The 12124-nt window shown below is 39.9% G+C and overlaps 1 long non-coding RNA gene across 1 annotated transcript; it reads left to right on the forward strand.

Moving 5' to 3' along the window:
• The first annotated feature begins 424 nt into the window (after positions 1-424).
• On the forward strand, positions 425-1916 carry LOC128784455 (uncharacterized). The gene is made up of 3 exons (XR_008429492.1): positions 425-615; positions 1516-1614; positions 1757-1916. It is a non-coding gene; the product is annotated as an uncharacterized LOC128784455 (long non-coding RNA).
• Positions 1917-12124: the final 10208 nt, after the last annotated feature.

The following is a 12124-nucleotide window of genomic DNA, read 5'->3' on the forward strand; positions in this document are numbered from 1 at the left end:
GCCAAAAAAATTATCCCCCTGCTTCACTCTGCCGTGGGGTATGGTCTGACTTGCCTCTCCATCATGAAGAAGATCCTGTTTCCAGTACATTCTCTGGGCACCCAAAATGTGTTCACTCAAAATATTTCCCAAGCAGTTTCCTCCAGTCTTGCTGGGGGAGCAGGTGCAGACAAGGAGGGTTCCTGTGTTATCCTATTCTCTCTTACTGGGACAGAGTAAGTGCTCACTTACGATAAGCAAAAGCACGTCATCTAGGTAAATGTGTTTATTGACACACAGTGGATGTGTTCTGCAATTCCACTATAGACAATGGCCTGTGGAATCTCTGACGGTTGCAGACAGAAAAGGAAGCAAACCTGTCTTGTTCCTGTCACCTCGGCAACACAGTCAAGCATGCACATTGACACTTCAGAGAGAGGTGTTCATTTGTATCTTCCAGCACCCAAAAGTAGAAGGTTTTACTAAGAAAGCACTATGAGAGGAGCATATTTAAAGCAAAGCAGAACAGAAGACTTATGCTGTCTGCTATGTGTGCTTCAAGAAGCCTGCAGTAGTAAAAGTCTGAAGGATTAGAAACACAGCCAGAGTCAAAGAAACCTCCAAGAGGGCACTTTGGTACAGACCTTAAACTTCCCAATGGAAATAGAAGAGACAGAATAGTTTGCTTATAAAATATAGGCACTAACTGAAAGTGATTGGGTCCTGCCACTTAATAAATAACCATTCATATGCTGAGGCTTCATAAGTCTGTGGGGGCATGCTCTTAGCCCTTCCTGGCTGTAAGATAAAAAATGTGTTAACTTAAACCACTTTCAGAGAACTGAAGCTGGTGCATGTTGGATTTCAGCTCAGCCATGAGCATGTGTATGCTCAGTAACAAGTGGTACCTGTTAAAGTGACATGAACTGCTCACAGATCTCAGATTATGCAGTGATAGGTGTACTAGAAGCTGAAGACAGATAACTTCTACTGGGCTAAAAACTGTTTTTTAGCTCTATTGATCTGATGCCAGCTGAAGATTGAGCCTACTGCACTTAGAGAACAGATATCTATTTTGGCTTCTAAAATAAAAAATAAAAAAAACCCCAAAACCCAAGATCAAAAGAAATGGTAACTCCACAACCTTTTTCTGGCTTTTGTTCTAAGACTCAGCAAAGCCGGTGAGGGGCAAATATCAAACACTTGGACAGGTACAGTTTAGTTAGAGACTTTCAGCACAGGCAGAAAAAAAGACGTTCAAACTTGGCCATGTTGGCTCATCTTGCCCAAGTGAAGAAAATGGGAACGAAACAGGGTGAATGTGTGGGCATCCTTCACAAGGACTTCTGGATAGCTTTCAGTGCCCACTGATAGAGTAATCTGTAAGGTTAACAAAGGAGCACTGGTGATGAAATGCTCAGTTGGTTTGCTAACAGAAACCAGAGATGGCAAATGGGACAGAGAGGTAGAGAGAGACAGCGGGATAAGAGTGACAAGTGGCAATATGTTGAGCTGTTCTGTTTCTGCTATATATAGGACCTAGCAGTTATCTTACAGAAGGAAATGTAGAACAAGATGTGCAGATTTGGAGACGATGTGGAACTGACAACCTGAGAAATGCCATCCATAAAGGAAGTAAGTCGAAGATGCTGAGAAATCTGCCTTATGTGTAGGATATGAGGGATGAGCAGGCAGTGCAAACCAAAGATGGAGACACCAGAATATAGTGGTGCAAACTGTGCTCATTTGCTCATTTGAAATCTTGATATTGTTGCAGGGCAGTGACTCAGAAGCCAGAGGAGGTCACTGAGGGAAGAAAGCCCAGGCCAGAATAGATCCCCAGGACACATTTGCAAAGAGCTAAAAATAGGAGAAATACCTTAGTTTTTGCACAAAAAGGAAAGTTGCTAGATTTGAAGAATAAAAGTGTGAACATTCTTGGAGTCCTTAGTCACTTATGCTGTAGTATGCCAAATAGTTTTTCCGTGGTGGCAATGGTAATTAAAAGTGCAAGAGCAGCACTGGAGGCTCAGCAGCCCGCCAGGCAGCTGGCATTGATACCCGACAAGAAGCCAAGAATGTATTTCAGCCAGCCACCATGGGAATCTGAAATTGTGTAGCTAATGCTTTCAGTGCTTCTTCTTGAACTTTAGGACATTTTTCACCTACACTAAACCATATATAAAATACCATGTATGTGTCGCCCTGGTTATCAAGAGTTTTCTAAAGCCTTCTGAGTTTACATTCTTGTAGAGAACTTTCCCACACAACTTTCTGTAAACAACCTATTGTTTTGCATTCTTTCATAGAGGCGGAGAAATTTGATGTGCAGGTAGTTTGTCCAGTGTCGTTGGAGAGGTGACACGTTCACCCTCCAATCCACTGGCATCTTTTGAGAACTATAAAAGATTGGAGTCAGAAAAAATAAATTAGTCTCTTCATCGTGACCGAAGCTGTGGTGCGTCGTTTTTCCTTGTGTCATCTGGTGACAATGTATGCCTTGTTCAGCTGTAGAAATTCTCTTGGGTGCATATATGCCATTTGCATGAATTGTGTTCCCCACCTCCTGACTCCACTGTCTTGAAACCACAGACCTTATTTCTCTACAACTCAAATCTGAAATGTGTCCTAGGCTTCAGATACAAAATTTCCAGAATGGAGAGATTACCACTGAAGTGTGTGTGAGATCCAGTGATGGACACATGACACATCCAGCCTACAAAGCTCTCCCATCCACCTTACAGGGACTTGGGATTAGACATAGGGCCTGGAAACTCCTGGGGAGACTGACATTGAAAAAGAGGATGGAAGCAGTCAGGCCAGCTGCCTGCTGGGGATGCTAGGAAGAATGTGAATGAAGCTTGAAGCAAGATGAGTATTAATGACTGAGCTGTGGTAAGGCAAAAGGAGAGCACCAGTCTGGATAGAAAGAAGATGCAACAAATCTTCTGTAAGGCTTTTTTTCATAAAATATTGTCTATTTTTAATTAAAATATTTAAAGTAAAATATATAAAATATCATAAAATATTGCTCATTTGGATGCTGCCCAGCCACCCTCACAAATGAACAGTCTCCATTGACACACACTTCTGTGCCTCCTACTCAGCTTTCCTCAGGAGGGTCATGGCAAAATGAGGCTGAAAAATAGGAAATCTACCATTTTCTAAGCCGAGAAGTGCCAGGATCAATACAGCATGAAACAAGCATTGGATACGGCCTAACCACAGTCTCTAAAGCCTTCATTGCAACTCTTTGTAGTTTTGGAACATCTCTGAAAGCAAAGAAACAACTCCCTTCTTACTGCAAGCAATGCCCATCAAAGTTATTTTAATGTATAAAAACAAAAGCAGTAAAGGTGTTCTGAGGGGCAAGTGATGTGAACCCTTATTGCAAATAAGGGTACAAATAAGGGAATTGTTGCTCTTATCACTGTGGATTTGGGGTCCTCATGTGTTCCCATAGTTCTCAGTGTTCCATGGGCAAAAATCCTGGCAAACATTGTGTTTAGTACAACAGCACAAATGGCTCTTTTCCATCCACAGAAATTTTGTGTTTTACATTTCACGTTTTATGTCAGTTCTGTCTGGGTTTATCCCACTTGCTGTCCTCAGAAATCTCTCCCAAGATCCTGCTCCCCAGTAATGTGACTAACAAATCAGAGGTGCACCATACTTTCTGCTCAATTAAGGACAGAAAAACAACTCTCACACAAGCAGTATCTAGGCTATTGCTGAGAATGGTGCTGAACATTTCAGATAGATGTTCAGAAAAGACTAAAAGGCAGCTACAGAATAGAATTTTCATGAAATGCATTTCCTCCCAATCTTTCTTAGTGACACACGACCATTTATTCAATTTTTTTTAAGAGGAAAACTGCAGCATTCTATGTTTTTTTTTCTGCTTCCACAGAAATGTGAGCATTTTTTGGACTCTGTGTCACGAAAGGAACTCTTTCAGCAGTAAGAAATCTTGCAACACTAAATGACATGCTTTGTGCCCATCCTGTTATTTCTTCCCCATAACTTTTCTTGGGACTCTGTGTTTATTCCTGTCACCAGCTAACTGTTCTTCAACTCTGAAATGATAAATAACAAAATAGAGATATGAAATAAGGAGGATGCAGCTCCAGAGACTTGGCTAAACAGAGATAAGTGGAGCAATGAAAGCTAACATGGCATGGCAGCTGGATTGGATGCAAGACCTTTACAGCTTTTTATGTTCTTCAAGTTTGCAATGGCCTACCAATTTATGCTGGAAGCATTGTCTTTATGTTCCATATGTGCATTGCAAATGTTGCAATCCAGGGGCTGCTCTTCTTCCACCAGTGACCCTTTCTGTGGCCTTAGCTAAATCACTATACCTTGTTGTTACCTTTAATCAAATTGTGCTCTTGTAAAGTATGATCCCTCTTTAATGTCTCAGTATCATGACATTGACTTGATGGGGACTTCTGACGTTGTAACCTAATTATTGATAATAAAACATAACTAGCTGAGAAGAATCAAACCATTTTCTTATAGCCTTTACTTAGAAGATTTTTAATTTCATGAAGGTCTGAGAGATTTCCATGTTTTGGGGGGAAATAGAAATGGATTGGGATTGTTATGCACTGGAATATCTTTCAGAAAAATGTATACCTACAATACCCCTTTAGTATCATTTCATGTTCCTGTAGTCTGCCAGCCTTACACAAATCTAGTCCTGTACAATTTTTTTCCTACAAAACAAGCTATTAAAAGATGGGCTTTCTGCTTCTCTGCACTAATAATTTTTTTGCATACAAAGATTACTTACAGACAGTTCTTTTCTTTAGCTGATTTAGTTTGTTAAAAACATCTAATTGATTATATAAGAAAAAGAGACCGATGTACCTTTGCAGATGCCTTTGACTTGTTTTACAGAGTGATATTGTGCTGTGCTCTACAAAGTTCTATAATCTATACATCTGCTTCTCATTATTATTCTAACTTTTGTTGAGTATATTATATTTCGAAAGCTACTGTTTGATTTGCCTTTCAGCAAGGGAGACTTCACCTTTCTAAAGTATCTTATTCATATTTTTACTAGGTTGCTGTTCTAATGCAATCCATTATTTTCAAAGGCTTTCAACAACAGAAGAATATCACTGGGCTCAGAGCAGATGTCTGAACTGGTCAGGAAAATGATTGTTGGGGTTGTGTTTGACCATTTTCAGAGACTTTGGCAGCATAGATTTATAGTATAAGAAAATCTCCAAGCTCACCTATGCCTCAGGCACTCAGCATTCACTAAGGCACTGAACCTCTTCTCCAGGTTCATGTGCTCATGGTCTCCTGTCTCTCATATAAATTCATTGTTACACATATCTACTAAGAAGAGAATACAATCAGACAAGCTGGAGCCAGTAGTCACAGTGACGACATTATTTTGAACTGCCTTTAAAGTTTCTTCTGTTAATGACTGGCAAATAGTTAGATCCTCTTAAAAGCCTGGCTCCAATACAGTGTAATGGCAGCTGTGAAAATAATTTCCCAAATAAGCTCTTACAACAGAGGACTTGTGGTATCTCAGATATACAGAGTTCACCTATCTTTGCTTCTGAAAGCCCAAAGAACGTACCAATTGTGCAAGCTTGCAGTCCCCTGTTAATTATAATCTGTGTTTATATAGCAGCTCTATCTCAAAGCTCTTTTCAAACATTAAGACTCCTAGCACTTCTTTATGTAGGTATTATTATCCCTGTCATTATCATTATCACATCTTCCATTTTATAGGTGGTAAATGAGCAAAATCACACTGTGAGTCAGTAGCTGAATTGGGAATAGAATATTGTAGTCCTGACTTTGTCCCTTGCTTTAATTACTCACTAACATGATTGTTATTTGTGGGTTGAAGTGATTTTGTTCAGTGTAAGATTTCAGCAAACAAGCATGATTCTTTGGTTTGCAAGATTTTTGTTTGTATAGCTTTCATGCTCATATTTTTCAGCTGTTGGTCTTGGTTTAAGTTGCTAATAAGAGATGCTGTCATCTTCCAATTAAATACATATCAATAAATTTTAATATTATACAATTTGAATAATAGACTGGAACAGCTCAAATGAAGCTTAGTCTATCAAGCAATGAATTATTTAGGTATTGATATCGTGTCCTAATCCAGTAATAGTAAAAACCAGATGGAAATCTATGGAGAAATGTACTTTTGTAAAGTAGCTGGGTTTTAAATGACAGTTGCTATTAATTAGTCTTTTCTTTTAATGTGAAAATACCATATGCAATTACTAAATTAAGTTAAAGCCACTTGTCTATATTTTTTTTTAATCAGAACATTTTAGTTGGTATGAAATACACAAATGTGTTCAGTTGAAACTAGACAGTTAACCTCATTTTCTCCTTTTCCAGGACTGTTTTAATCTGGAAAGGCAATCTAACCATTACATTGGCTCAAACAATAGCTTAGCTTCAAAACATCCCACTGACATCCCACAAACTCCTTTGTTTATCTGTCATCAAATGTTGTAAGAAATAGAATAAAAAAAGAAAGATTTTCATGAGTGGTTATTCAGAAGACCACAAGGTGCAGTCTATGAGAAACTGAAGATGCCCTGAGAAGTGAAAGCATGGATCCCCATAAGAGAAGTGTAAGACACTCAATATTACAACATGATTGTTTAGAAATAGTGGATTGCAGTTTTTCTTCTTTCTTCATTATTCTTCTCCTTTCCCTCCTCTTTCTTCTTTTAAATAACAGGATATCTTTGTCATTCCTTTAACTACACTGTAAAAGTCTTGTCCTCTGTCAGTGGTCTGCTTGCCTACAGGTGCAAAACTTGGTTCTTGGCGAATTAACATAGAAATATATACTGCCTTAAAGGTCTATCTTTCCAAGGGAATAGATCCCTCAAATAAAAGTACAAAGCTCATTTTGCTCCCTTCCACTTGTCCCAATAGAACAAAAAATGCATTTTAACAAAGATCTCTTTCAAGGTGATTTGAATGCTGTATTTTGTGTATGCAGCACTCATGTACACAGTCTTTGTGCACCTGACAACCATGGAGAAGAAAACCTAGTTGTGCAATTTGTTTCATAATTTTCTGTACTAACAAGGTTACAATTCCCAGCATTTGTTTTGCGCCATGTCGGCCCTTTACACTCCGATCTTTATTTCATTCTTCTTTAATGACCTATTCATTTGCTCGTAAACCACATCTCCATGTCTCCCAATCACTTTATTAAACAAGTTACAGCCTTTCCCTTCCTTTCCCTTCCTTTCCCTTCCTTTCCCTTCCTTTCCCTTCCTTTCCCTTCCTTTCCCTTCCTTTCCCTTCCTTTCCCTTCCCTTTCCCTTCCCTTCCCTTCCCTTCCCTTCCCTTCCCTTCCCTTCCCTTCCCTTCCCTTCCCTTCCCTTCCCTTCCCTTCCCTTCCCTTCCCTTCCCTTCCCTTCCCTTCCCTTCCCTTCCCTTCCCTTCCCTTCCCTTCCCTTCCCTTCCCTTCCCTTCCCTTCCCTTCCCTTCCTTCCCTTCCCTTCCCTTCCCTTCCCTTCCCTTCCCCTCCCCTATTATTCTTTTCCTAAAAGACCTCACGTAACACAGCTTTTTGTCCTATCTCAGCTGTGTTTCTACATTTCCACCCATAAGGAAGACATCCTATTCTCATGGTGTCTGTTCCTGAGAGTTCATGCCCTACTTTAACACACATTTTGTGGTAAATGTCCTACTGTTCCTCAAACTTGTGGAGTAAATATGAAAGACATAGGATTGAAAGTGGCAGATGATACCTGCCTACCTGTGAAATACTCTAACATTTCTCTGTTTTTTCATGCTATCACAGTTTATGGAAAATTTAAATGTGTATTCTTGTAAGAATTATTACGTATTTCTCTACAGCAGCTGAAACTATATATAGCACTATGTCTGTATAGGCCTGTGATTGAAATGACAAATGATATTTTTATGTTGTATAATTTTCAGTTATGCAATTTCAATTTCTTGAAATCTCTCTTCAAACTGTTATATGTTGCTTCTCAAATAACAGCAATTTATGATTGTCACTTCTACACTGTACCTCCTCTGTTCCACCTGCACTTCTTAGTTCTACAAAACACATTCTTCTATGAAAACGTTAATTTTTGCCAGATATCCCCCATCCTGTAAACTCAGTCTTCCCTGTTCTGTTAACTCAGTTTTCCCTTTTCTTTCCAAGCTTTTCCTTTTCACACTGATGTTTCTCCAGCGTGACCCACAAAGGTGGTGAGAGGTAGATTAGCTAAGCTTTACACCTGGGCTGCTCAAGGCAAAGAAAAATATTTGTATCATAGCAATTATTTAGAGACCTAATTTTAACTGCTGAAGTGTGCAGGTCAGAAGAAGTAGGAAACAGGATCCCTTGGCGTAGTCTTACCTAAGCACACAAAGAAAAGTTATGGTATCAATACTTTCCTGGAGTACAAAATAGCTAATCAGCCTCCTGCTATCATACAAGGACATTACTACATCCAAACATGTTCCTGTAGAGCTTAAAAAAAACTGGCCAACTTTGTTGAGTGTTTATTGCATTGATATTTTCTCCTTATTTCCAGATGCTCCAGTTGGTTTTATTTTATTTTGGAGAGAGTTTTATGTTCTCTCAGAGCAACTCTTGATTAAAATCAGATCATTCAGTTGCTTTCTCAATGTGTTTTCAGTCAGATTTCAGACTTGACATGGCAAAGAGTATAATAAAACTTAGCAGAAAGATACAGAGAGAAAACTGTAGAGCCCAGTAATAAAAGATTACATGGTTCTCCAGTAGAGTCTAATAAACACAGTGGTGAAACAAGTTTAAAATGAAATCACAGTAAACAACTGCTTTCTTGCTGATTACCACTGGTAAAATAAGCACTTCTGGAACAATGCTATTTTGTACAAAAGGATTATTCACAAGCACATCATACATGATAGCAGGAAAATGCCAGGAACAATGAAGGGAAAACCTTGAGCTCATCTGTCTGTCAGAGCCTTTTCTGTTTTAGAAGGTGATCGTGCAGCTCATGGGATGGAGGGCTCTTGCCATGGGAGAGGCCATCGGCTTTGCAGCTTGGGCAGCTCCATTTACCACATGGGCTTTTGGGAAGGAGGGAAAGAAGCACCTGTGAGGGACTGCTGCTGCAAGGTGCTTGATCCACTCCAACAGGCAATTAATGACATACTTAATTTTACCTTTCCTGGGTAAAATATATATCCTGGATTGGATTTGACTACAGGGTACAGCACCTCATAGAATAGGACCTTTACATTTCTGGTCCTAGTTTAGAAAGTATGTGCATGAAGAAATTTTGTGCTTATGCACTTTTGGGATGATACTCTAACTAAAAATTAATATTCTCACTCCCCACCTCAAACTACAGCCTCAAAAGAAAAAAGCTGAAGTGCTACAAAGCTAGTAAAAATTATTTTTATTTTAAAATACAATTTCTAAACTTAATTCAAAATTCTGTAAGAGAAGTGGTTAAAATCCTGGCTACAAGCAGGGTGACAGACAAATTGAAAGAACAAGACTGTCCACAAAGACTTTCAGCTATGCAACAATGCAAGAGAAACACATTTCCAGCAGCTGATATCAGGATTTATTTTACTATTGCAATAGTGGAAAAGTGGGGATAAGACCAAAGTCCCTTGGATGTTCAAGGCCCAGGAAATAACAGCAGAGCAGAATAATAATAAGTGCTGCTAACTTCCTTCATCACACAGTAGTTGATTAAAAAAAAAAATATATATAAAAGGCCCTGGGCAAAATTTGAGCTATGTACATTGCTGATGAACAGCACAGTGAGCTGGAGTTGACTGAGCATGGATTTTTTCTAGTAGAGCTAGAGGTAAATGGCTTTGTCATCCATTACACTTTCCCAGCTTTCTTAGATTTCCTCCCTGGAACAAAGCCAGGACATTATGGGGAGCGGGAGGGTTGTTATGTGCATGGAATGAACAAGAAAATCTCCAGTCTCAGGCTGAGATGTGCTGCCTGGAGCTGAAAGACCCAAATTCAAGTCCCTTCACTTCCAGCCTTCTGTCTGCAGACAGCAGCTGCCAGGCATTATCCTAAGTGTCCCTTTCGTGGTGTTGCTGTTCTACACTCTGTGAATATCCAGATGGATCTGTGAGCATATGTGAGGACTATTCTGCCTTTGGCCCATGGGATGACCTACGGAAAGTGAGGTTGTTTCTTTCTCTCACTTGGAGGTTCCCCCTTACCAGCCACTGGTGGGATGGCAGAGAGCCCTGGCTCACACAAAAGGGATGCAGGCTTGAGGCTGCACGAGCCCACCTTCCTCCAGGGCTGGCTCTGACCCAGTCACAGGCTTTGACTGGACAAGTGCTTTATTCCATATCAAAAGCTGGAGTGACTGTTATGTGGAGTTGGATCTGAAATGCATTCAAACTGTGTTAGGGGAAGCATGTGAGGGTTAATTAACATGTGATCAGATTTGAATTGTGGATTGTTATGCTTAAACCTCACTCCAGTCTAACTAAGCAGTAAAAATTTCTTTTTTCTCTCCCTAACCCACTGCTACAGTTAGCTGATGTTTCACCAACCACTAACCATGTTCTCCATCTAAAAATATAATCAGTCTGCTTCTCCAAATTCCCTGAAAACTCTGTAAACTATTAAGAAAAGCAAAAATATTATATGTGGAAGGTCATTACTCTGACCCTGCCGTTCTAAAATGAATTGGCTAACAAATAAAGTAAATTTTAGTGAATTTTTAGTGCATAGTTACAGTTAAAATACTGTCCTTCTTTCCTCCATTTATGGTAATTTTACTCAGATCCAGTTTGCATTAGTAGATGCATGCACGTGCAGCTTTAGAATTCTAATGTTATTATTAGATCTGTGTATTTGGTCAGGCAAGCTCAAGGTTGTCTACTTATTTCTTCATAGTCTGGACCTATGTTCTACTCCTAGTACCCTGTTGAGCAAAAGCCTAGTAACTTTCCTCAGTCAGCATCACATGAATCCTTTTTTTTTTAAATTCTTACCATCACGTGTGGGAGGTTTCTTCTTTACCAGAACAAGAAAACAATATTTTTCAAAAGTAAGAATAGAAAATGAATATGTAAAAATTTCCTTAAGTTTCATAAAGAATCTTCTCCTGAAACTGAAATAATTGTGAGTCCCCATCAGCCAGACTAACTTCTTCTAAAAGGTGTGGGGAAAAAGGAAAGGAAAGGAAAGGAAAGGAAAGGAAAGGAAAGGAAAGGAAAGGAAAGGAAAGGAAAGGAAAGGAAAGGAAAGGAAAGGAAAGGAAAGGAAAGGAAAGGAAAGGAAAGGAAAGGAAAGGAAAGGAAAGGAAAGGAAAGGAAAGGAAAGGAAAGGAAAGGAAAGGAAAGGAAAGGAAAGGAAAGGAAAGGAAAGGAAAGGAAAGGAAAGGAAAGGAAAGGAAAGGAAAGGAAAGGAAAGGAAAGGAAAGGAAAGGAAAGGAAAGGAAAGGAAAGGAAAGGAAAGGAAAGGAAAGGAAAGGAAAGGAAAGGAAAGGAAGGGGGAGGAAGTTGCGGAAGGAAGTTGCGGAGGAAGGGAGGGAGGGAGGAAGGGAGGGAGGGAGGGAGGGAGGGAGGGAGGGAGGAAGGAAGGAAGGGAGGGAGGGAGGGAGGGAGGGAGGGAGGAAGGAAGGAAGGAAGGAAGGAAGGAAGGAAGGAAGGAAGGAAGGAAGGAAGGAAGGAAGGAAGGAAGGAAGGAAGGAAGGAAGGAAGGAAGGAAGGAAGGAAGGAAGGAAGGAAGGAAGGAAGGAAGGAAGGAAGGAAGGAAGGAAGGAAGGAAGGAAGGAAGGAAGGAAGGAAGGAAGGAAGGAAGGAAGGAAGGAAGGAAGGAAGGAAGGAAGGAAGGAAGGAAGGAAGGAAGGAAGGAAGGAAGGAAGGAAGGAAGGAAGGAAGGAAGGAAGGAAGGAAGGAAGGAAGGAAGGAAGGAAGGAAGGAAGGAAGGAAGGAAGGAAGGAAGGAAGGAAGGAAGGAAGGAAGGAAGGAAGGAAGGAAGGAAGGAAGGAAGGAAGGAAGGAAGGAAGGAAGGAAGGAAGGAAGGAAGGAAGGAAGGAAGGAAGGAAGGAAGGAAGGAAGGAAGGAAGGAAGGAAGAAAAGAAAAAAAGAAAAGAAAAGAAAAGAAAAGAAAAGAAAAGAAAAGAAAAAAAAGAAAAGA

Source organism: Vidua chalybeata, chromosome 2 (assembly GCF_026979565.1).
Source record: "Vidua chalybeata isolate OUT-0048 chromosome 2, bVidCha1 merged haplotype, whole genome shotgun sequence".
Classification (NCBI taxonomy): Eukaryota; Metazoa; Chordata; class Aves; order Passeriformes; family Viduidae; genus Vidua; species Vidua chalybeata.